Below are 26081 nucleotides of genomic sequence, written 5' to 3'. Positions count from 1 at the left end.
AAATAATAATATAATTAATCTCTGTGGCCTAGGACTGTCCCTGGAGATTTATTTGTGGGTAGAAGAATTCTTTCTCTTTCCCATTCTTTTCCAGGCAGGTTTTTTTCCAGTAGGAGCCTCTGCATCTCGGGTTCAGAGTGGAGCTGAATGTCCAGTGTAGTTCATGGTCCCGTCTTCCACCCTCCCACTCATCCCTCCACTGGGAAATCTAAATATATTTTTAGGGAAACTCATTCCTCCCGCCCTGGTTTCCTTTCCAGGGCATGCCTGGGAAAGCTCTCAGAACTCGGGAGCGGAGGCTGCTGCGGGGATGTGCTTTCACAGTTCTCCTCTCTGACCCTGGGCTTTGGTCCCCAGGAAGGCTGAACAGGGTAGGAGGCCCAGGGCTGAGACAGCCAGAAGGACAAAAGGTGTGGCAGTGACAAGGAGAATGAGAAATGCAGTGAAGTCCAGGGTAGGGGCAGGGACACAACTGCAGAGGCCCCCAAGGAGAGAAAATCAGTAAACAGCCCAGCCACTGATCCCAGGTCCTCAGCACAGGCTGAGGGCAGGGCTCCAGGCCTGAGGCAGGTCAGCCTCAGCTCTGCAGAGCTGGGGGTGGGGCAGGCGGGTGACACACGCTCCTCTGGGAGGGGGATGAATAATCTTCAGTGGCAACAATAATGATCAGTTATGACCTAATCGCCCAGCCCATCCCAAAGGCCCAGGGGGGTGGGTCTCTTCCTCCTGTCCTTCCACGTTTAATTATCTGAAGAGTCTTTGGACTTTGAGAGACTCAAAAGAGAAAGAAGATCTGCAAATAATTAAGCCAGGGAATGGTCTTCATGAAGAAGTGTCCGTGGGTGTGGGGCAGGGGACAGAGTCTGCAGCAGGTCCCCCTCAGCGCCTGTGTGTGGGTTGGGCGTGGGGTGGGGACAGAGAGAGAGGCAGCTGAGACAAAGGCGCCAGGGCCAGGAAGCAAACCAGAGTGAACCTGGAGAGCCCTCGTTCTCTGCCCAGGAAGGCAGGTACCTGCGGAAAGCTGCCCTCTGAGGCTCCCTTATACCCAGACATTCTTTACCATGTTCACGGCTCCTTTTCGAATACTACAATTGTTGGCCGTATCCTTGGAGGGACTGAAAGAACTCAAAACAACACTGAACAAGTCAGCGTAATGGTCGCACTCACCACTGCAGTACACAGAGACACAGAGTCCAGGAAAGCACCCGCCGTTGTCTCCTGGTCACAGGGACTTGTCACCTTTGGGGCAGAGCTGCCTCTCTCTGACACCATCTCGGCAAAGTTCTCGCATGCTCAGTGAAGCCTCTTGTGTCTTCTTGGCAAGGACAGGCTTGGCACCATCTCACACAACTCGCCAGATCCACATCCTGCAGGACCTACGTCACGACAACATATGTGTATCCACGGCGGTGGCAAAGATCAATTTCACAGTGATTGAAATCTGTGAAGACTCACGCCATGTAAGTTACACGCTCCTGCCAGGATTAGGGCCAGGCCCGCTGGTTTCCCTTAGAGGAGTTCGGGGTTACAATTCATTCGGCCTGGTCCTTCGTTTCTAATAGAGGTACCCGTAAGGCCCCTGATGGGATTTTCCTGTCTCCTGCACCATGCTTGGCCCTGGATTCCTGAGTAAGCACTCACAGCTTGTTGGCACCCAAAGGAACAGCAGAGGTCTTCAAATCCACTTCGCAGACGAGGAGACTGAGCGCTCTTCCCTAACCCAGAGCTGGCTCTCTGAACTCCTGTTTGCTTTCTGAGTGGCTTTTCTCGTTGGGTTTTGCTAATTAGGTACATCTGCATTGGGATAGTTTTACACTGGCCCCCATATTTTTTTTTATAGTTTACCCGTTACTGTGATAGATTCACGTGCTATTGTGATAATTTTACGTGTGCCCCCATAATTATTAACATGACGATGGAGACTCACCCTGCGTTAAGCTGCATCCCCGAAACAGCCCACTGGGAAGTTAGGACACGAGTTGCCTGTGAGCATGAGACCACCCCTCGCTAGCACTGAGGCTCTACCGCGTTTTGAAATTACCTTGGTATATTTATATATTAGAGTTCTTTTCTATTTTGAAAACGCTTTCCCATTGTGCTTTGGCTCACTGGGGCAATGTTGTTCTCCTGGTTGTGCCAATAGGCTTTTCAATCAAAAACAAGGAAAAAAAAATCCACATTTCTGTTTCTTTATATATCTCTGCTTTTTCAGGAGAATAAATATTTGTTGAATTGAAGCAGAAAAATTTTTGAGAAAAATGTTTTTGTACCCTGTGTGTTTTGCTGTTATTGTTAAGTAAGTGCTTTTGGTGGGGGACGGGGCTTTTGTTCTGAGAAAGGGCTTTTTATGTTGAGCTTGGGGGGGGATGTTGTGCATCCATGGGGCTGTTCAGAGCTTCAATCATGTAAGCCAGCAGTGGCTCCTCTTCTCCCCCACTTTGTTTCTGCCTAATTCAGACATTCCCTCCTATCACGGATGATTATCCACCCCCCAGCCCCGCCTCCTGGACCTTCCAACCATTGTGTTGTTGGAGAGAAGGGAAGAAGGGAGTTTGTTAGTCCACTGAGGTCCCAGGACCATCGGAAGCGCCACAGAACCCACCTGATCCAGAGTGAAGGGTGGGAGAGGCCACCTTGAGACGAGTTAAAAGCTGTTCTGGGGTTCCAGTGCCTGGCCACTGAAGTCACTCCTTTGTCCAACCCAAGGATGTTTCTAGTGCCAATTCCCCTGGCTTTCTCAAGGATTGTTTCACACGAGAGTTTTATGGTGGAGACACTGATGTATCCTCAGCCAGCAGGGGCCGACGCCCTGGGAGCAAGGACACAGTGTGGGTAGACGCCAATCCCAGCCATCTCCATGGGGCTTTGCCCCATCTTGTGATGCATCTCTGCACGTACCAGATGCTGGCTGAGGACTGCCACCAGCTCAGCACTCTGCCGGCTCCCTGGTGATGCAGCGGTGAAGGAGTCACAGCCCAGGCCCTCCTGAGTCCCACATCTGGCAAGGCACAGGCTCTCAGACAGCTGAGCACACCTGATGGAGGGTACATGTTATGGGGGGGCGCTCTGGGTGCCATGGGGTCACTCAGGAGGGACCCTGATTCAGGCACCTGAACTTCCTTAAAAGATGTGTAGGTTTTCGTCAATTAAAGAAGGGGAAAAGGCATTTCAGGAGAAAGAACGATGTGTGAAGCAGAGTCACTGAAAGGAAACCTCAGGTAGTTCAGGAGGCGTGTCTGGAAGCAAGTGCAGGCAGGACGGGAGAGCTCCTGGGCCTCACCTACGGCTGCCAAGCGCTGTTTTGGGTGCTGAACAAGAGACAGGCTCCCTGCTCCTGTGGGGCTTCTATTCTAGTGGGGGAGACAGAGGATGAACACCAAGCAAACAAACCTATCGGAGTGATCAGTGCCAAGCAGAGAGTTACTGCAGGAAGACATGCAGGCGAGTGACAGGGGCACCACTTTGGGTTGGGCAGACCCTTCTGGAGAGAATTGAACCAGAAAGTTAGCAGTGTGAAACTCAGGCGTCCCGGAGAGAGGAAACGGCTACAAATGAGGCCCCAGTCAACGGAGCTGTTTAAGGACATCTGAACAGAGGAATTGCTTCAAATGATCCCCTCACTCGTACCTCTCTTGCCCCTTGAAATAGTTATTGCTGTGTAACGCATTGCCCCCAAATTCAGTGACATAAAACAATGAACGTATTATTTCATGTAGCTTCTTAGGATCAGGATTCTGGAAACAGCTTAGTCGGGTGGTTGTGGCTCAGAGTCTCTCTTCCTCACCTCATGGGCCTCTCCCTGGGGCTACTCACAACATGGCAGCTCGCCTCACCCAGAGTGAGTAAGCCGAGACAGACGAAGATAGCACACTCAGAACAATGGCCACAGTCTTTGATAAGCTATCTCAGAAGGGGCATGCCAGCACTTTGGCCATATGCTACTGGGGCCGTGTGCAAGGGGCTGCCTAAAGGTGTGACTACCAGGAAACAGTGGTCACTGGGGGCCTTTGTGGGCTAGCTACCTCTGCCCTCTGACCCCCCAGTGTTCGCATCCCTTCCACATGCAAAATACACTCAGTCCCACCGGACCCCAAGGTCTCGCCCCATTATAGCATCAGCTGTGTCACATCATCTAAATCAAGTCCAAGTGCAGATAAGGCTCCTCCCATGTAGTTCCTTAAGCTCAGCTCCCAAGAGAAGTTCCTCTTGACCAGTTAGACAAACAGATGAGTTATCTGACCACCCGATTTACACGCCCAAAATACAGTGTGGGAAAGGCATCGTAAAACAGCTTGTCAAACAGGGGAAAGTGGTCCGCCGCAATTCTGAAACCCAGCCGGCCAGATGGAATATTCTTCACGGCTCTTGGCTTTCCCCTCTGATCTCCTGGTTCTGACCTCCGTGTCATCCTTCCTTTTTCATGAAAGCTAGCATGTGTTTGCAGCTGAGTAGGTTTCTCAGCTTGCTTCCTACCAGTAGAATTTGGGGCCTCTTTTCATTTCGTATAGTCTCAGTGGGGAGGGCATAGCTCAAGTGGTTGGTAGAGCACATGCTTAACATACATGAAGTCCTGGGTTCAATTCCCAGCACCTCTTCTAAAATAAATAAATAAACCTAATTACCTCCCCTCTCCAAAAAACAAACAAAAATCCATTTTGTATTGTCTCTATAGTATATGAAAATACTTAGGGGAAAAAAAAGAGAGCTCGGAGCCTGAACTACAAAAAATATTCAGTAAATGGTAGCAATTATTATTAAAGGGAAGAGCCTAGGCAGGTGTGATAGACAGAATAATGACCCTCTAAAGATGTTCACATCATAATCCCTGGGAACTCTGAATACGTTACTTATGCAGCAAATGAGACTTTGCAGATGTAATTAAATTAAGGGGAGGTAATCTTGGATTACGCAGGTGGGCCCAATGTAATCCAAAGAAGTCCTCTAAATGAAGGAGGGAAGCAAAGTACCTGGAGGAGACGTGATGACAGACGCTAACATGATACAGTCTTTGGCACTGAAGTTGGAAAGGGGCCACAAGCCAAAGAAAGCAGGTGGCCTCTAGAAGCTGGAAAAAGCAAGGAAAGGGGTTCTCCCCTAGAGTGTCCAGAAGTAATGCCACCCAGTCAACACCTTGATTTTAGCCCAGTGGGAGCCACTCTGGATTTCTGATCTCCAGAACTATAAAATAAGAAGTAGACACTGTCCTAGGGCACTAGGTCTGTGATTATCTGTAAGAGCAGTAACAGGAAACTAATTTAGGGAGTATTGGTGCCATTGAGATACGAAGGGGTAGGAGAAGATTTGGGGACAAGAAAAGTCTATGTTTTACACATCCTGAGTTTACAGAGCCCGGGCGCAGACGTGCCAGATGTAGCTGGGTATTGGAGGCTGGAGCTCAGGAGGGACGTCTGGGCTGGGGAAAGAGACCCATGGTTTCAGGAGACATGGAAGCCATAAAAATGAATAAAGGAGGATAAATGAACAACAACTTTCTTCTGTATAGCACAGGAACTCTATTCAATATCTTGTAGTAATCTACAATGAGAAAGAATATGAAAACGAACGTAAGTATGTATATGTGTGATCGAACTATTATGCTGTACACCAGAAATTGACACAACATTGTAAACTGATCATACTTCAATAAAACTTTTTTTAAATTAAAAAAAAATGAATAAGGGATGAGAATGAGAAGAACAGAGGATGGAGGATGCCTGGAGGGCAGGTCAAGAAGAAAAGCAGAGGAGCCCTTGGAGGAGAGAGAAGCGAAGAGTTAGCAAGGATTAACTGGGGGCTTAACATCCTTTTCCAGAGGCGGTGAAATGATAGCACAGAGAGGACTCTTGTTTCACTGCTTACTCCCTGGGGTCTGCTGCTTATTTGCTATGTAACGGGAATCCCCGGAGTTTGTCTGGAAAACCTCATGAGACGGGAGCTTCGTTGCTCCCAGGATCCCAGGGAGAAGGGCTGGAGCAGAGGAAAGCATGCCTCCACAGCGGCCGTACCATCAGCCTGGGAGCGAGGCCCAAGACCTGGCTCCCGTCTCGGGAGCACACCTGGGCTCCTCAAGGGGACAGAGGGGCACAGGGACCATCAGGGTGAAGCTATCTTTTTCACTTCTTTGGCATTCAGCCCAGGGGCCTCAATTTATCCTGCACTGAGTGAACAATACTGGGCCTTTCACCTGGGAGTTGAGGATGCAAACGTGGTGCAGGCACCTGGGCAGGAGGCCAGGTCATGCTGGAGAGGGAGAGAGATCCTTCCAGATACTTCCTTTCCTAGATGGAGGGCCTTGGTGACTCATCTCCCCCGTTCAATTGTAAAGGCTGAGGGGCTCCTTTAAGTCTCCTTTCTTTGAAAACATCTATAAGCAAGTTTATCACTTAGGAATGCTTTTCAATAACAAGAAACAGAAAAGCCAACTTACAAGGGCTTAAATAAATTGGGATTTATTTTCCTTACATAACAAGAAGTCTGGAGGTTGTCAGTAGCTGGCATTGGTTTAATATTAAGGCACTATAATATTACAGATAACATCTTGTATTTTTCTTGGACTTTTTCTCAGAGTCACAATAAGGATGCCATAGCTCCAGCTATCACACCCCCATTCAAGATGGGCAACAGCGGTAAAGAATGGTACCAGCTATATCTATCCCATTTATTAAGAAACAAGGGTTTCCCAAAACCCAAACAGGTTTTTGCTTATGTGTAATTGGCCAGGACATTGTCAAAAGTCACCTACAGCTACAGAAGATAAAAAGGTGGCTTTGGTTTTTCCAGCCTCTTGAGTCGAGCTAGGGAAGGGGAAAGGAGGTTTGGAGTGGGTGTGGGATAAGCCAGTCTATAACCAAAGGAATGTTGTTGACTCAAACTGCCTCTTTTTACAGGAGATATTTTGTTCCATTTGAGGGCAGCTGGGGTAAAAGGGACCTCTTACTCTGTGAGGCACCCCTCACCCAGCATGGTGGACAGATCCCAGATGATCTATCCAGGCACCTGGCATCAAGGGCTACAGCCCATGAACATCTCCCCCTCTGGGGGCTCCTTCCCACAGAGCCACACCATTGCAGGAGAAGAAGATGAAGTCTGTCTTAACTTCCAAGCAAGGAAACTTACAGCTGTTTTTTGAGGTCAGTTAACTCAGAGAGGAAGTCAAACCAGTTGTCTGGGATGGGGACTAGTTCTCACCTGTCAGTCAGCTGCTAGGCCTTGGTGAGACAGCTGGTACCCAGGTCCGGGGTTACATGAGGGTCTCCTTTCAGCCAGCTCTGCCCCTTTCCCTCCCCCTCACCTCTGGCTCTGCTTCACCTGGTCCCACCTGCTAGCCGCACCTTAGTTAGGGCTGCCCTCCCATCCACCTCTCTCACCTGCAGTTGGAGCATCTCTGAAACTGATAATGTTGACACCCACCCTCTTCCTGCTCACCCACATACTGTCCACCCCGCTGTGGTGGGCTGGCTGGAGCCCCATCATCTTAACCAGTCCATGCCGGGTGCACACATGCTCCTGGGAACATCCCCCAGGGCAATGCAACGCTATTAGATGTGGCGGGAGGGTGCAGAGAGGGAAGGCTCTGCCCACTCCCACTGGGAGAGGATCAAGATTTGGGAAAAATTCAGACGGACCTTCAGGCCTGACTCAACGCTTGGTGCTCAGTGGGTGTCTGCCCACATGAACAAGAAGATAGGCACCCGCCCATTCTTAAGCATGCCTGGGGGTCTCCTGCTTGAGTGGGTAAGCTGCTGTTTCTGCTGAGCTAAAGGGAGCCCCTTGGCACGGGCTTCAGGAGCTGGACCTTCAAGGTGACCGCACCCAGCCTGCCTGGGGGCGGAGCCGGAGCAGGAGCTGTGATTAGTGGACAAATACTCACATCAACCCCATTTCCTGGATCCAAATATCCTGAGAGCCGGGTGGGTCAGGGCGGCGGGGGCAGGGGCATGCAGGGCGGGGGCAGGCTGATGCCAGAAGAATTTCCAGAGGTCTGGCTTAGACCTTCTGCTGTGCTGGTGAGGGTGTAAACAAAGGGGGAAAGCGACCCTCTTATAAACTGTTGGCAGGAATATAAATTGGCTTAGCCTTTTTGGAGGATGGTTTGGCCTTACCTACCAAATTTTAAATGGACCTCTGCATGTCTACGCCACAAATCTATTTCTACACATGTGTTAACAAGATTACTCTGAGTCTGGAGCAGGACTGGGGGGGTTGGGGGACACACATTTCTCTTCATACCTTTTTGTATTTGTATTTCTCAATGATGAGCATGTGGCACCTTTCTAATTATAAACATAGCATGTGCTACCATCATCTCCCTAGTTCAAATATGTTACCAGTATAGGTATTATTACTACCCGGGGGAGGAATTCTGGCCTGGAGGCTCCTGAATTCCACAGGTAGAAGTTTTTAAGAGGGGTCACTGGGGACAAGATGTGCCTGGTAAAAAAAAAAGATATTATCCCTAATATTAAGGGTTAAATCAGAGATGGCAGAGCATCCAGCCGTCTTTGCTTGGGCTCCTCCTGGCTTTCCCCTGAGGCCTGGGTCCCCAGAACCCAGTGCATTAAGGTGAAGAAATAGAAAACAAAAAGGGAAAGTAAAAAAGATTACAACAGTTCATTTTTTAAAAAGTATATTAAAAGAAATGAAAAAATTATTAAGATGATACAAAAAGCAGAGTGCAACTAAATGATGAAACGAACTAAAAATAACCGCCAGCTCAGCCCACAGCTTCCCAGTGGACGATCAGCCTGAGGTTGCTGAGCCACTGTCCCGACTGCTCTGAGCAGGAGGGTGGGCTGGGGAGGCAGGCCTCCCCTCTATTGCTCTGTCCTACGTGAGGACACAGGTGGCTCCCTACTGCTCACAGGTGAGCTGGAATCTGGTGGGATTGTTCAGATGCACTACATGAAGGCTTGGGACCCTTGGAGAGGCATTGGGATGCCGGGAAACATACAACTGACAACCAGTTATGACCAGGGACACTCTCCGAGTGCCCCCAGCTTCATTCTCGGCCTGCTTCCCTGCTCCCCAGGCCTGCCTCTCCTTCCTGGAGTGGGGAGGGACTATGTTTAGGGCCTTGTTATCCTCGGAGCCCCAAGGCACTCTCAAGTCCACATCCCCAAGATTGTCCTCTTGGGGTCTGCCCTCTCCTGGGGTAACTGACAGAATGTGCCCCACTTTGGGACAAAAGAGCTAGTGTAGGACTTGGCCTAGCTCTGAGGAAGTTAACCAGCCTCTCTCCCCATTCTGTACATTTCCCAGAGCCGGGCTCCTCAGTCTGGCGTGCCCCCACGGGAAGACATCCGCGTTCCCCCACAGGCGGAGCTAGGGTTATCTCAGTCTGGCTGTTCCAGGGCATCTCCGCCAGGCGGGGAGAGTACAACACCTGGCCCTTCTGGTAGCTCCCTCTGAACCCCATGTAGTGACAGCCAGACAGTGCCACAGCCTCACTCATCTCTGTGACTCAGGGAAGAATGCCTTCTGCATCGCCACAGAAAAGAAACACTGGCAGCTGGGGCAAAGACCAAACCCACATCACTGCATCCTCACCGTGGAGTGCTCTCGAGCACGTGAAAGGATGATGAGTATCTGTATGTGGGCACGGGGACGCGCATCTGTGCCAGGTTATTGAAGCCAGGGTCCGTCTCCCAGAACAAAGAAATATCTGCCCAGAAATAAATCCCCACCACTTAGAACAGCTTCCTGTGTTGATACTAGGTGTTTTTCAAGGCTTCAAAAGTCCTAGGACCAATTCCTGGTTGAGGTGTGAGTTTAATATTCGAGGGCTCCCCACCACCCAGAAATCTCCTCAGGGAAAGAAACTTTCCTGAGAACAGAGCAATCTGGCTTCATGGGAGGGACAGCGGGTAATGATCACTGCTCGAGCTTCCAAACCCCAGGGGGTCTTTCCCTGTCACTAAAAAAAAAATAGTACAATAACAATAAAAATGAGAAGATAAGATGAGATCAAAGAACGTAATATAAAATTATAAAGGACAAAACAGGGGTGAGGAATGATCAAGATAAGCAAAACAGAACTGGAGGACTAGCAGATTAAAAGGATAAAAGAAAGAAATGAGCTTTAAAATTACGCACAAAAATATAATCAACAATTTACAAGCTTAGGAGCTGTTATAAAAACAGAGACGGTTTACGACGCTCAAACAGACCAAGGCGATCAGAGCTGCGTGAAGCCAGCAGCACGCAGGGGTCGCCCGTCTCTCACACACAGTCAGGGTCTGAGCCCCATTTAGCCATCTCTGACAACAATCCTAAATTACATCTTGCTGCTTAAACACCATTGGACTTCCCAAAGCAAAGTTTAGTAGGAACTAGTGAAGTATAGGTTCACAATGCCCAACTCTCAATTCTGAAATCCATAAGCCCTGAAGACCAAGAATGTTGTCATCTCTTACTTAGAGGCATAATCTGATCCAGCCGGAACTCATCTGGTGGCAAAACCCAACCGGAACAGGAAGTAAAGTGATTTCCGGGATGAATGTTCATGCATTTCCTTGCAGAGATATTGATGTGTTTGGTTGCTGGGGACCACTGCAGACCCTGCGTGGGGAGTTGTGTAATATAGGATGTATGCACCTTATCATCTTTCTAAAATTCTGAAACATATTTGGCCCCAAGATTTCAGGTAAGAGACGGTTACCCAGAATTAAAGTCCTCCATCAGAGGATGAAAGAATTGATAGAGAAACTGTGGTGTATTTACACAGTGGAATATTACACAGCAATGAAAATGGCTTGTGGACACTATATGCAACATAATGTTGAGAGAATGAAGCCAGCCACTTAAGCATGCCTGTAGAAGACATGCCCATAAGACCGCTTTGCTTTTGTTTGTTCATCTCTTAATTCTATCTATAGAATTCAAACACAAGAAACCTAATCAGGTAGGATTCCTTTTGGCAAATACAGGCCAGGACCCTGATCACCTCTTCCTGCTCAGAGCTTCAGCTGACCTCCGTGGAGAGTTCGCTGCCACCCCCCATGCTTGCAGCCCCGCCACCAGTGCAGGGCCGGTCTCTGTGCTCCCGTCTTCTCTGCCTCCCTCTCTCAGCCTTTGTCTCCAGTGCCTCTTTGCTTTCCCCCTGGTGGAGTGGCTCATGGGATGGTGGCAATCTTGTCTTTTCATGCTTTTGTCCCAACTCCGTTCGGGGTCCCTCCCCACCCTCTTCCCTGGCCATTCACACAGCCGTTTTATCTTCCCCCGTTCCCTCTTCCTCCTTGGCTTGACGGGGCTGCTGGTCCCCATGCAGCCCGTTCTCTTCCTGTCCTTGTGTCTCCACTGTCTGATCCTTGGGATCGGCCAGTTTTAGGCTTTTGTTTGGGCCGCAGGGCTTTCTCTCTGCCTCTGCCTCTCTCTCCCACCACCCTCCCTTCCTTCCCCCTCATCTCGATGTCCTTTGTGGGATGTGCACTTTTATCTTCCTTTGATTTGCTCTCTCCTCTTTGTAGAGAGAGAATGAAAGTCTCGGCTAATTGTAGCAGGAGGGCAGTGACGCCCGGGTCCCCTTCCCGGCATCTTCCCCACCAGGCTGAGCAGGAAGGGAAATGAGGGCAGTTCAGACTCCCACCTGCTCCCCGGTCGGCTCCAGATCTCTCTCCCTCCTGGGCTTTCTTCCCCATTTTTCTCAAGGGGAGATGAGAGAGTCCTGGGGCCCCTCACGACCACCTCCACTAAGTCCCCCTGGACCCACCCCTCATCTATTTACACATTCACCACACACCGGTGTGTGCCAGCCATCATGCCAGATTCTGCACACAGAGTGGTGAACAAGGCAGGTGTGCAGCCTCCAAGTTCACCGATCATAATGGTAATGTGGGTCGGGGGTGTGAGAGGGAAATGACAGTAATGTCTCCAACAGAGGGCCTGAACTTGGAATGGGGGCAGGGACCACCGCTGAGGAAGTGATGTCTAAGCTGGGCACTGACTTGGAGGAGTTAGGTGAGACAGCAGAGGAGTACAGCTCCTAAATTGAGACAGCATGTAGTCTAGTGAGGAGTGAGCATGATGATATAAATGTATTATATAAATTCATGGGGCATAAACTGCTGGGGAGCTGGAGATAGAGTTTTTAAGGAGCTTGGAATTTATCCTAAGGATGCAGGGAAGTCATAGAAGTGTTTTGAAGGAGATGTGGACAGATGACCTTTGTGTCTGAGGGGGCGTGAGTAGACTGGAAGAAGAATTAGGATGTGTATTTACTTTCTACCATGGCTGTGACAAATTACCACAATTCTGGTGGCTTTAAACAACACACCTGTATTATCTTACAGTTCTGCAGGTCAGAAGTCCAAAGTCAGATTCACTGGGCAAAGCTAAGATGTTGGCAAGGATTGTTCCTTATGCAGGTCCGAGTGGAAAATCTGTTTCCTTGTCTTTCTGAGCTTCTAGAGGCTACCTGCATTCTTTTGGGTCATGGCCTTTTCTTTCACCTTCAAAGGGCAAAGGGCATCTTGCCAATCTCTGCTTCCATCATTGCATCCCCTCTTTATGTCTGACCTTCCTGCCTCTCTCTTGTAAGGACCCTTGTGATTACTCTGGGCCCACTCAGATAATCCTGGACAATCTTCCCACCTCAGGATCCTAATTTAGTCACATTTGCAAAGTCCTTTTTCCCATGTAAGGCTATACATTCACAGGTTTTGTGGATTAGGACATGGACATACATCTTTGGGAACCCTTGTTCTGCCTACCACAGGAGGTTATTGTGATCCTTCAGACAGGACATAATAGCTTAAGCTGGGTAGTAGCAGTGGAGATGGAGCCAAGGGATAGATTTGAGATCACCTTAGGAAGTAGACTCAACTGTTGACTACTGGATGTAGGAGATGAGAGAGAAGGATGAGCAGGGATCACTTCTAACTTTCAGACTCCAGGACCTGACCAGATGGAGATGTCTGTCATTCACAAGATAGAGAACACAAGAGAAAAGCCAAGTGCAGGGATCAAAAAACAAACAAACAAACAAAAAACAGGAGGAGATGAGTTTGAGCTACCTCTGAGACATCTAAGAAGAAACACCCAGAGAACAGGTGGCATGTATTGGAGGTCCAGGAGAAGGGTCTGAAGAAGGTGATACAAGTTAGAGCAGGGTGACCCTACTCTAGTAGAGTAGGTGAGAAATCGCACCCAAGGAACAGAAAGAACCATAGAGGGACATTCAGAGTGAGTAGCCAGAGACATAGGGAGAAAACCAGGAGAGTAATCTTGCTGCAGAAGACAAATGTGACAGTCTTAAAATATGTCCACAAATTCTTTGATACTGTAGGGGATCAAAATGTGTCACCCCCAAATTGCCACTTTGTCAGAAAGATTATTTTGAGCTAAAGACAACCGAGAAACAGCAAACACAAAAAAAACCTCTGTCCTTCCCCACTATTTGCCTATAAGAAGACTTAAACTCTTAATTACAAGAGACTCTTAGCAACCCAGAGACAGCCCTGAGGGGATCCTACACAACAAACCTTACCAAAATAACCCTTACCTTCCATTAGTTTTCCCCGTACATTTACCTTCCCACAGTTTGCCATTCTAGGAAGCCTAAATCGCTTTTCCTTTGTCTTGCCACTTCTCTGCAAATGTATTGTTTTTTGTTAAGATGCTACAAGCCTAAGTTCTAACCACCCCTTTGAGTTACTCATCACTTTTTCCTGCATGTATGAACTGTACATGTTAATAAACTCTGTTTTTCTCTTGTTAATCTGTCTTTTGCCAGTCTAATTTCCAGGGCCCCAGGCGATCAATCTAAGAAGGTAGAGGAAGAATGTTTTTTCCTCTCTTACAATACTCCTCCCTTTAAAATGTGGAGTTTAATTCTTATCCCCTTGAGTGTGGGCTAGACTTACTGACTCAGTTCTAAGAAATAAAGTGAAAGTGATGATATGAATTTAGAGATTAGCTCATAAAAGGACTAAAAATTCCTTCTCTTTCTTTCTGGAGGGAAGTATGCCATGTTGTGAGATCTGACAAATGAAACTGACCAGGACCCTGTGGGCTCCCCACCCCCAGATACAAATCCTTTCCCTGTTCTCCATTTCTTGTTTGTAGGAGATAAGATTCATTCAGCCTCTTTGGCCTTCCCTGAGTTCCAAAGGGCAGATTCAAATAGCTGCTAATCAGAGAAAGGAGGGAATGCAGAAACAAGGGAGGAGCAGTCAAGAAAAATCAGTGTAGTGAGAAACCAAGGTCCTGGTTCCTCCTGAAGAAATATACATGACAATATATCTTTGAGTTCTTCTGTAGGAACTAATGCCCCCACCCAGGTGGAGGATGGTAACTTCAGGCTGAGCACAAGATTCCTGGAACACCTCCCCAATACCCCACCACCAACCAATCAGAAGAAACTGCACATAGTGGAAGATATCAAAGACTCTACTCTGATCCCCTCTCCAAATGATTAACTGCAATTAACTTCCCCTTTCTCCCTTTAAAAACTTTCATGGTCAAGTAGAATCTTTAGAGTTGGTTCTTGGACATGAGTCTGCCTTCTCCATGGATTGCCAGCCTCCTAATTAAAACAACCTTTGCTTTTCAACCAACACTTGTATCTCAAGTATTGGCTTTCAAGGATTGGGCAGCCAGATCTGAGTTTGGTAACATGAAAAGCTTACAGAGACGTTCACATGCAGAGGGACAGAGGCTTCCAGCTGAGACCCAGAGAGGAACTGGGGCCTCCTTCCACAAGCCAGGTGAATGCACCATCTTGGTAGATCCCCAGCCCTCGTCAAGCCTTCCGATGGTTGCAGCCTTGGCCAGCATCCCAGCTGCAACTACATGAGAGTCTTTGAACAAAACCACCCAGCTAAGATGCTCCGGAATTCCTGACTTATGGAAAGTGTGCAATAATAAATATGTTGCTCTAAGTAACTAAAGTTTGTGGCTAGTTTGTTACACAACAACAGATAACTATTATAATAAGGAAATAAGTGTTTCAAGGGAAGAGTGATTAAGTATGTTCATGCAGCGAAGAAGTCAAGCAGAATTTAGTACGTTGTACCCATAGTTACCTTCCAGTGTGTGCTGAGTCCTGCTGGATTCTTCCAGAGTGGAGGAAGGCTAACTCAGCTTTTGCAGGAGTCCCTTGGCCAGGGTGAGTTCAGTTGTGTGAAACTAGCAGTCGTCTGTTTTTTCACTGATGTAATGCTAGAAAGGAAGGAAATAAAGGAGCATCTGGAGGCTGGTCTAGCAGCACTTGTAAGATAGTTTTGGCCCATCGCAATGTGAATTTGGAAGAGCCTTATTTTTCTTAAAAAAAGGCACCAACTCCCAAGTCCTCCCTATGCCTTTGGTTAGGAGGCTTATAGAGTAAAATCAAATAAATGGATGTCCTCTGCTACCTTTCTGAATTCCTCTGAATGAAACCAATATATCTGTTGATAGCTTTATTATTTTCAGTAAATGATCCAAAGTGACTTGTACTTCGTCAGTCATCACCTAACGGAACAGCTCTTGAGGGGAAAATGTTCCAGTGTTCAGTTTCCACCTCTCAACTAAAATTTGTCCCTTAAAAGTTTCACAGAACCCTATGCCTAATAGACTGATCCTTTCTTGGTTTCAGACTTTTTGACATAGATCAGCCAGTTTGGTGAAAGAATTAAGCCCTAATGCTCTAGGCATATACTGTGTGCAATGAATTAACTTCTCTCCTTTGCATTTAAATGGTACTAGTTATGTGCCATCCTTGGGAGAATTGAGAAAAATCATTATTCAGATGGAGGACCCTTGCTGAGAAAGATGTTCATATAGGTATGCTGGGTTTTATGGTTGCTTCAGCTTGAAGAATTCTTGTTGACTTAGCAAGCGTGAGATTGTTACGTTTTTGAATTTGTTATTGCTCCAGATTTAGACACATTTACTATGGGTCCTTTTTTTCGTACATTTCATTTCCTTCTATCATATTTCCCTTTAAAAGTTATTTAGTCCTTTTAATCCTTCAGTCTTTAACTTGATGTGGCACAGTTTAATTGTTCTTAATGTGCTTTGTCTTTTCTTACTATTTTATACCTCTTTATTTCATTTAACTTTTTGTTTTCAATTATACTTTTTTGCTTCTCTTTCTTTTTTTTTTCTTTTTGGCTCTCTTTCTTTCTTTTTTCTTTTTTCTTTTTTGTCTTCCTTCCTTCCTTCCCTCCTTTCTTCCTTTCTTTCTTTCTTTCTTTCTTTTTTTGTGGGGAGAGGTAATTAGGTTTATTTATTTATTTTGATGGAGCTACTGGGGATTGAACCTAAGACCTTGGGCATATTAAGCATGTGCTGTACCACTGAGCTATATCCCCCACCCCTTTTTGTTTGTTTCTCTTTATCATTTTTAACTTTATGATTGTCTTCTTTTTACCTTGTCTTTTGTTGCAGTTTCAATTTTCCATTTATTTCTAACTTTTCCCTTTATCTCTTTATGAATTGCTTTTTAAAAAAACTTCTTTTCTGTGAGTTATTAAATAGGAGTTATAAGCACATTTCTAGGGTGAGCTGTGCTATGCATGACCCTCACCATAAGCTAAGGAGGCTGGTGGGCTTCCCCACCTCTAGTTTACCCTTCCAGCTTTCTTTAATGGGCCCAACATTCCCTTCCTGATTCAAAAAACTGTAAAAATTGATATAGGACATCCATCAGCCAGAAGATTCCCCCCCAGATCGAGTGTGTTAGGCAGAATTTTAAGATGACCCCTAAGAGTCCCACCCCTCCCAGAGCCCTGTCCTGTATAATCCCCTGCCCTTGAGTGTGGTGGGACCTGTGGGTAGGATGGATTTCACTCCCAAGATTAGGTCACGTTATATGACAAAGATGAAGGGATTCTACGGATGCATTTAAGGTTTCAGATTTGTTGACTTTGAGTAAATCAAAAGAGAGGTTATCCTGAATGGGCCTGACCTAATCAGGTGAGCTCTTAAAAGGGACAGGGACCATCTTAAAAGTCAACGACAAATACTCTGTTCAGAAAACTTCAGTGACTCCTTGTTGGCTCTAGGTAGAATGACCATTTCATTTACTACCCAAATCAATATTTTTGGAAGTGAAAGGGGGCAGTGTCACTAACCGCCACAGGAAGCCAGGCATAAACTAGGAGGCTCCTGGGAGAGCAGCATATGTGGTCCTCACAGCTATAGGAGGAACCAGGACACCTCTTACTCATTGTCATCCTCAGTTTAATTTCATTTAAACCCAACTCTCCAACTACTCTGGACCTACTCCCATGGGGCTGAACATGGCTGGGAACTACACACAGCTATGCTGCCTGTTCTGCTTTGAATTCATGACCATTCATCTCATGTGACCCTCAATGCTGCCTGGCAATCATGCCATATTTCCCACCCTCCTGGACAACGCTTCAACATCTCTGTCCTCCCAAACTCCAGCACCTCCTACTTCACCCTTCCTCTGAGATAAAGGCCTTAACCCTATCTACCCACCTCCAGGCTCCTGTGCCCACGCGCTCTGCCTCCTCCCCTGCTATTGTGTAGACACCGTCTGGCTCCTTGGTGAGGGCGACCCCTCCATTCATACACTAGATTCTGTCTACACTCGCTCACTCAAGATTTTGCCCCACTAATTTGCCCCTGTCTCTCCTGTTTCATTAGTGCTCCCCTATCATTATTTCCTCAGCACACAAACATGCTGTTATAGCTCCCATATTTAAAAAATCCCCTCTCTTGACTCCATTTTCCCCTTCAGTTATGGCCCCAAGTCCCTGCCTCCCTTCACACAAAAATTATTTGAAAGAACACTCAGTCTCGGGGGGGTGGGGTATAGCTCAAGTGGTAGAGCGCATGCTTGGCATACACAAGGTCCTGAGTTCAATCCCCAGTACCTCCTCTAAAAATAAATTAATAAGTAAATCTAATTACCTCCTCCTCCAAAATTTAAAAAAAATTTTAAAAGATTAAAACCAAAAATTAGTCTCCAATTTCTCTCCTTTTATTCTCTCTTCAACCCACTCCAGTGAGGGTCCTGCTTCCACCACTTCGCCAAACATGGTGACTCCAGCCACGGTAGCTAGTGCCTCTACATGCCACATCCAAGGGCTATGTCTCATCCTTTCAGCAAAATTTAACAAAGGGATCTAAGTCTTTCTTGAAAGATGTCTTCATTTGACTCATAGGACACTACATGCACCTGGCTTGATTCCTACCCCTCTGGCCACCCGTTTGCAGTCCTCTTGGCTGGTCCCTGCCCCAGCCCCCACCTGCCATCCTCAATGTTGGAGTGCCCTGAGGCTTAGTCCTTGGGCCTCTCAGCTTTCTGGCTGCACTAACTCCTTAGGGGATTTTATCCAACCTCAGATCTTTAAACTCTGTCTACATCTGAGGGTTCCCCAACTTGTATCTCTAACCTGAACCTCTTTCCAGGGCTCCAGCCTTAATTAGCCAGGTGTTTCCTCTACATCTCCACTTGGCTGTCTAACAGGCATTTCAAACTTAACATGTTCGAAAGTGAACATTTGCCATTTACCCTAACACAGCTCCTTCTTCAGCCTTACCAAACACATATAAATGGCAACTTTTTTTTTTTTTTATTTCGGTTACTTAGACAAAAAACAAAACAAAACAAAACAAAACAAAACAAAAAACCCATGGAGTAATCTCTGACTTCCCTTCCTCTCACTTTCCATAGGCAACCCATCAGCATATTCTGTCTGTTCTACCTTCAACGTGCTTCTAGAATTAGACTGCCACCATCCCTCACCTCCTAACTTGTCTTCCCACACCTACCCTTGCTTCCCTTTGGTCTACTCTTAACACAGCAACCAGATACATTTGGTTAAAAGCCCTAAGTCAGGTCACGTCACTTCTTGGCTCAGAACTCATATTTCATTGAGGGTAAAGATGAAAGCATCCCTCTCTCCACCACCTCGTTGACATCTTCTCTTCTTCTCCTTCTCACTCTACTCTAGCCCATTGCAACCTGCTGTCCTTCAACCTCACCAGGCACGTATAGTTGCTCATGCTGTTCCATCTTCATAGAAGGACCTTCCCCCAGACATCCTCATAGCTTCCTCCTGCACTTCCATCCAGGGTTAATCCAGAGGTCATTTCAGATGAACTTCCTTGGTCACTGTGGTAGCCAGCCTCCAAAATGGTGATCCCCACATACTGATATTCATACTTTTGTGTTATCTTCTTGTCCCCTCCCACCCACACTGTACCAGGGTTGGCTTGTGTGATGGTAGGTTGATGGTAGGCCACTGGAGATCAGGTTATAAAAACCTACAGCTTCCACCTTGGGCATATGATCTCTCTTCTTGAATCATTCTCTCTGGGGAAAGCCAGCTACTGTGTTAGGAGCAATCCTAAGGAGAGGCAAGAAACAGAGGTTTCTCGCCAACAGCCATGTGAGCTGTGGTAGCTCACAGCCGGTACCTTGATGGCGATTTTATGAAAGAGCCTGAGCCAGAACCTCTCCTGTTCAGCTGTTCTTGTCTTCCTAACTTTTAGAAGCTGTGTGAAAGAGTAAATGTCTTCAGCTGTTAAATTTTGGCATAATTTGTTACATAGCAATAAATAATTCAGACATCACATCCAAACCCATCCCCAGACACATCATATTGATTTTTCTGCTTTTTTCTCTTATTATTGATTACTATCTAACATATATTTTATTATTTTATTAATAAAATACATATATATTTTATTTATTTATCTAATTTTTGTGTCTCTCCTTAACTGGGGTGTAAACTTCTGGAGGGCAGATATTTTTGTCCATTTTGCTCACTGCCGTGACCCCAGCACGTAGAATAGAGTCTGGCAGATTGTAAGCACTCAACGAATAGTTGTCAAATGAATAAATAAATCCGATTTCAGGCTTCAGTTTGAAAATTCTCCTACATAAATTCAGTTTTAGTCCTAGTCATTTGTTCACAGTTCTCTAAGTATTACTTTTATTCCAAAACCTGTGCAGTCAGTTCTGCTATAACACAACACGTGTGCTCCTAAAAAGCATCCCAGTATGCAAAAGCCATGCAATAAAAACCATAGGGCTTGTGGGGAAGATGGGTTTAGAGATCATAAAGCTTAAAAACTTTGTCAGTAACAGCAACAAAAAAGACAGGAACCTAATAAAAAGTTTATACCTACTAAATGGTTAAGAAATGCACGAATACTACAATCAATATGGCGCCATACCTTGAAACAGACCTGAATTTGGCAAATGGAAGTGGGCGCAGTTGATGAGTTACTGTGAATGCTGGAAGGAAGTTTATCTGAGATTGGAAAGAAAGTTACAATACACTCTGTGAGCTTAGGTAGGTGGTTGAAATTGGAGGGATGTGCTTGTGTACATTTTGTGAATTCTTACCCTGCTTGGTTCATTTTTGTCCATTCACCTATTGTTTCTCAGGGTAAGATCAAGCGTAAGCAAATACCAGATTTGCATTATGCTCAAATTGCTCCCTAATCTATGAATCAGGTTGGAACAAATTCATGTTTTCAAAATAAGCCTTACAGAAGCACTGACTGTATCTTTGTTTACATCATTTCCTGAGGCCATAAATAGCCTTCCTTCTCCTTTTTGCCTGGCCAATTCCACCTTTGCTTCAAAGTTTATTTCCTACTGCCTCTTTTATTACCTACATAGACTTTATCTTCTTTGAACATTCTTATGCTTCCCTCTCACTTTTATTTCATTATTATCCTGAGATCTCATCTCAGGTCACTCTACGTGTGATTTTGTCTCTCTCTCTAACTAGCTGTAAACTACCAAAGGAAGGCGGGTAGCCTCCACCCCATCATATCTTGTCTCTCATCTTCCAGTCCTCATCCTCAGACTGTGTCTTGCATACAGTGGCTGTTGAAAATTATCTGCTAATTTGATTTTGCTCCTGAGGCAGGACTAGACAATATGACAGCAGCAGGACCACTCATAGAGATAACTCAGCCCAGGAATGAGGACAAGAAACCAAAACCTCCGAGTAAAGATGAATGTGGTGCTAAGTAGGTAATGAGTCCAGGAAAGGGGCAGTGTTCAATGACCACAGCCTGGCTGGTTTAATCAGGGAATTTAATCCTAGAATGCCTGAGATTTGAATAGAATTTTGAAGAAAAAGAAGGATAATTTTGACTCAGAGTTTAAAACTTCTTACCCAGAAGGAAAGCGGCCCGTAGGATGGACACCTAGTCCTAAATTAATACCTCCTGAAAAGTGAAGGGTGGGCTGACACTAAACTTCTCTCCGAAGGTAACAGGCAGAGCCACAACAATGGGTGCTGAGAGCAATCTAGGTACCAAAGGTGAGAGGTTGGGAAAGGGAATGGGTGATTTTGGTGCTTCACTGATTCTGAGAAGCAAAAACAGGTCAAGTCACATCATTGCTCATTCCAGGAGGCATCATTCAGAAAGCATTAGTCCCTGTGAACTTCCTGTCTGCCAACCGGAAGTGAGTCTTTAAAAGGGAGACTGACAGCTCACCTGCTTTTAGGTGTGCATCAGGTGTGAGGAGAACACGGGGGCCAGGGGTGGTCAGGGAGTGCATGATGCTAGAACTCACCCTAGGGGTCTCATTAGGGTCTACAGCAAGGCAAACACACAAACAAAACCCTGCAATATTAACTCTAAGATAAGAGCTCAAGTTTATAGTTATTTTACATGTGACTTACATATTCAGAAGCTGAAATCCCTTCTTTACTTTCCACAACTCAGGATATATATATATATTTTTTGTAGATTCACCCTCCCATCATTCCCCTAAGGACCCAAGAAGCCCTCACATTTCCCTAAAATCTGGGAGGAAAACCTATTTTCCCCCTACCCATCTTAGGCTGGCCAGTCTGGGGTGATTAGATCATATCAGAAGACAAACATGAGGGCGAGGGTATAGCTCAAGTGGTAGAGTGCGGTTCTGGGTTCAGTCTCGAGGACCTCTACTTAAAAAAAAGCCAAAAACTGTCCCTTTTGGCTCTCTGAACAGCTCCACAGCAGTCAGCAAGGGCAAGCGCCTTACGAAAGGCGGCAAAAAGGGAGCCAAGAAGAAAGTGGTTGATCCACTTTCTAAGAAAGATTGGTATGACGTGAAAACACCAGCTATGTTCAGTGTAAGAAGTGTTGGGGAAACACTGCTCATGAGAACTCAAGGAATCAAAATTGCATCTGATGGCCTCAAGGGTCGTGTTTTTGAAGTGACTCTTGGTGATCTGCAGAATGACAAAGTTGCATTTAGAAAATTCAAGCTAATTGCTGAGGATGTTCAGGGCAAAAACTGCCTGATGAATTTCCATGGCATGGATCTTACCCGTGACAAAATGTGCTTCATGGTCAAAAAATGGCAGACCATGATGGACGCTCACGTTGACGTCAAGACGACCGATAATTATTTGCTTCATCTATGTGTGGGTTTTACTAAGAAACGCAACAATCAGATTCGGAAGACCTCTTATGCCCAGCACCAATGGGTGTGACAAATCCGGAAGAAGATGGTGGAAACCATGACCCGAGCTGTGCAGACAAATGACCTGAAAGAGGTAGTCAATAAACTGATTCCAGACAGCATTGGAAAAGACATTAAACAAGCTTGCCCATCTATTTATCTGCCCTCTGTTATCTTTGTTAGAAAAGTAAAAGTGCTGAAGAAGCCCGAGTGTGAGTTGGGAAAACTCTTAGAGCTACATGGTGACGGGAGCAGCTCTGGAACAGCTCCTGGGGCTGAGACCGGTGCTAAAGTCAAACGAGCTGATGGAGATGAGCCTCCAGTCCAAGGATCTGTTTAAAATTCAGACTTTTAATGGTGACAAATAAAAGATTTTATTTGTGAAAAAGAAATAAAAATAATGAATAAATAAATAAACCTAATGACCTCCCCCACCCCCACCCCAAAAATAAATAAATAAAAATAAAAATAGAAAGAAGAAGAAGACACACATGCACCTGCTGAAGGAGTAAGAGAGCATCTGAGGCTTTGGTCCCAGTCCTGCCCGGGGGCCGCGCTTTGTGGACGAGGAGAGCTGGGGGCCGGCTGCTGCTGTGGCTGCTGCTTGCTGAGTGTTGGGGAAAAATGGTCATGCCTCAACCCCTGTCTTCTGTTGCTGAGAATTCAGAACTAATTATAAATACACTCCGGGGTAGTTCACCCCAAACCTTCGCATTGTTTTTCTCTTCTCTGTCCTCCCCTAACCTGGGCAGTGGGGGTGGAGGGTATCAGAGATAAATGGCCTGGGAGGAGTCCAGAGGAAACTTCTGAAAAGCTGATTTTCCAGTTTGGCTGGCCAGTAGATTGCCAGCCCCCGTCACTCTCCCCTCCTCCCAAAACTTGACTGCCTGTATAGATCAGAAATTACGTGGCTATTCATTTCCTTGAACAGAATTGACGGGTTTGGTCAAGGAAGACTGTCAGATAAACACTGTGCAATGGTTTATAAGTTTGTTTAGAGTGGCTTAGGACATACGAGCCATGGTGATCTTTAATGAAGATGGTGAATCTTAGTATACAAAGATTAAAAGAACCACAAAGTAATGCTTTCTGTAAGTGGACACCAACAAAGGTGTTTTGGTGTTTTGTTTTGTTTTGTTTTTTCCAATCTATGGGAGAAAAACATTTGAATTGTAATTGTAAACATTTGACTCAATGGGGGTGGGGGTATAGCTCAGTGGTGGAGCACGTGTTTGGTGTGCACAAGGTCTTGGGTTCAATCCCCAGTGCCTCTGTTAAGGGTAAAAATTAAAAAAATAATAAATTAAATAAAAATAAATATACATTAAAAAAAGAAAAAAAATTTTTTAATTGACTTGATTCCTTTGTAACTTTCTACAAGTTGGGAAGATGGCACCATTGTCTGAACAATAGCAACAAAATCTTTCTGTCTAAGAGTTCTGAACTGGGCTTGAGTGCCCACCCCTGCCCAGGAATTGCTCTGAGCTGTGGGACATGCAGCAGCCCCAAATAGCTCACTGTACTGCCCTGTTTGCACCGAGGACATCAGAGGAAAGGAGGAGATGTTCCCATCTCATTTTGGAGGAAGAATGAGATTCTGTGTGTCCTCTGCTGTGAGGCCCTTCGGTCTGCCCTGTGCAGGTGTGGAGACATCTCCTCTCTCCCATCAGTAGGGATGGCATTAATCAGCTTGAACTGGCATAGCAGAATCCTATAGACAGGGTGGCTTAGACAGAAATATATTTTCTCACAGTGCTGGAGGCTGCAGGGCAAGGTCCAGCAGGGTCAGTGTCTGATAAAGGCTCTCTCTCTTCCTTCTCACCGTGTGCTCACGTGGCAGGGAGAGGGAGCAAGCTCTCCGGTGTCCCCTCTTACATAAACTAATCAGGATCCCACCCCTGTGACCTCATTTACCCTTAATTACTTCATTACTCCAAAGATAGTCACACTGGGAGTTAGGGCTTAAACATACGAATTTGGTGGGGGGGGGCACAGTTGGATCCGCAGCACTCAGCTCTTGGTCCCCCAGACTCATGTCTTATTGCAAAATGCACTTACTCCAACCCAACAGCCCTCAAAGTTTAATCTCATTCCAGTATCCACCCTGAAGTTCAAAGTCCCACCTAAATACCATGTAAAGTGCGTATGCGTGACACGTGAGGTATATTCATTCAACTGAAGGCAAAATTCCTCTCCAGCTGCGTGATCCTGCAAAGCCGGACAAGTAATTCACTTCCAAATACAGGGGTGGACAGGCATCGGGTAGACGTTCCCATTCCACATGGGAGAAATCCTAAGGAAGAAATGAAGTAGTAGGTCCCAAGCAAGTCCAAAAGCCTGGCAGGACAAATCTCATTAGGTCTTAAGGCTTGTGAATAATCCACTTTGGCTCACTGTCCTGCCTGCTAGGCCCATGGCGGTAGCTGTCCTGCCTGCTAGGCCCATGGCGGTAGCTGTCCTGCCTTCAGGACCCACTCGGGCAGTGGTCCCACCTCCAAGCTCTGCTACTGGGATCCTGCGCCCAAGACTCTGGGTAGCCCCACCCTCAAGTCTTCCGAGGCTGTCTGGCTGGCAGGTTGAAACCAAGGCAATAGCCCCAATCTCTGAATTACCTGAGGGCCATTCTTTCCTTTTCTTGAAGAACAGCACATGTTTGCAGAGCCTAACAGCTCTGTGGTGTTGTTCTTAGGACCTGAGAAGTCCAGCAGCCTTCCTTCATTCTGTTTCCTTTTCTCTGTCCCCTTTAATTCACATGGCAGTGTCTTTGCTGGTGTAAGCATATCTGCATTCCTGGCTTCTGCTGGGATGGCTAATTAAGTCCATGAGTTGCCCCCACAATCTCTTTATCAAATGGTAGCTCAGCCGCACCCTTAGCATTCTCTTTACAGCAAGCTTTCTCTCTCTCTCTTTATTTTATTTTTTTTAGCCCTTTGGTTTGATTGATTGATTTACTGAAGCTTTCTCGCTTTTTACAATATGAATAGGCTAATAATTTTCCAAATCGTCAAGTTCTGGTTCCTTGTTGCTTAATAATTCCTTCTTCAGTTCATCTCTTGATTCAGTTCATCTCTTTTCACATTGTACTATCTGAGTCAGGAGAACCCAAGCCACTCCTTCAGAACTTTGCTTGAAAATCGCCTCAGCTAAATATCCAATTTATTACTTTCAAGTTCTTCCTTCCGTAAAACAGCCAAGTTCTTTCCCATTTTATAACAAGAATGAGCTTTCTTCTAGTTCCCAATAACATGTTTCTCATTTCCATCTGAAATCTCACCGGAACCCCCTTCACATCCATAGTTCCAGCATGCGTGTTAAAAATCTGCCAGCCTCTGCCTGGTTTCCAGTGCCAAAGCCACTTCCACATTTGTTACACCAGCACCCTTGGTACCAAAATCTGTACTAGTCAGGGTTCCTTAGAGAAGAAGAACCATAGATAGATGGATAGAGAGAAAGATGGATAGATATGGAGATATAAAGACATTTAACATAAGAATTTGGCTTACATGATTATAGGTCCCAATATCTTCAGTTGGCGAGCCGGAGATCCAGAAGGCCATTGATGTAGTACTAGTCCAAGTCCAAAGAGAACCGGGAGACCTGATGGTGGAGGCTTCAGTCCAAAGCTGACAGGCTCGAGACCCAAGAAGAGCTGATGTTTCAGTCTGGGTCTACAGACAGGAAACCAGTGTCCCGGCTCAGGGCTGTCAGGCAA

At 46.1% G+C, this 26081-nt stretch overlaps 1 pseudogene; it reads left to right on the top strand.

The window, feature by feature from the left end:
- The first annotated feature begins 449 nt into the window (after positions 1-449).
- Positions 450-22757, top strand: LOC102511623 (annotated as a pseudogene).
- The last annotated feature ends 3324 nt before the right edge of the window (positions 22758-26081 follow it).

This window comes from Camelus ferus, chromosome 23 (assembly GCF_009834535.1).
Source record: "Camelus ferus isolate YT-003-E chromosome 23, BCGSAC_Cfer_1.0, whole genome shotgun sequence".
Classification (NCBI taxonomy): domain Eukaryota; kingdom Metazoa; phylum Chordata; class Mammalia; order Artiodactyla; family Camelidae; genus Camelus; species Camelus ferus.
This window is presented reverse-complemented; position numbering and strand designations above follow the sequence as displayed.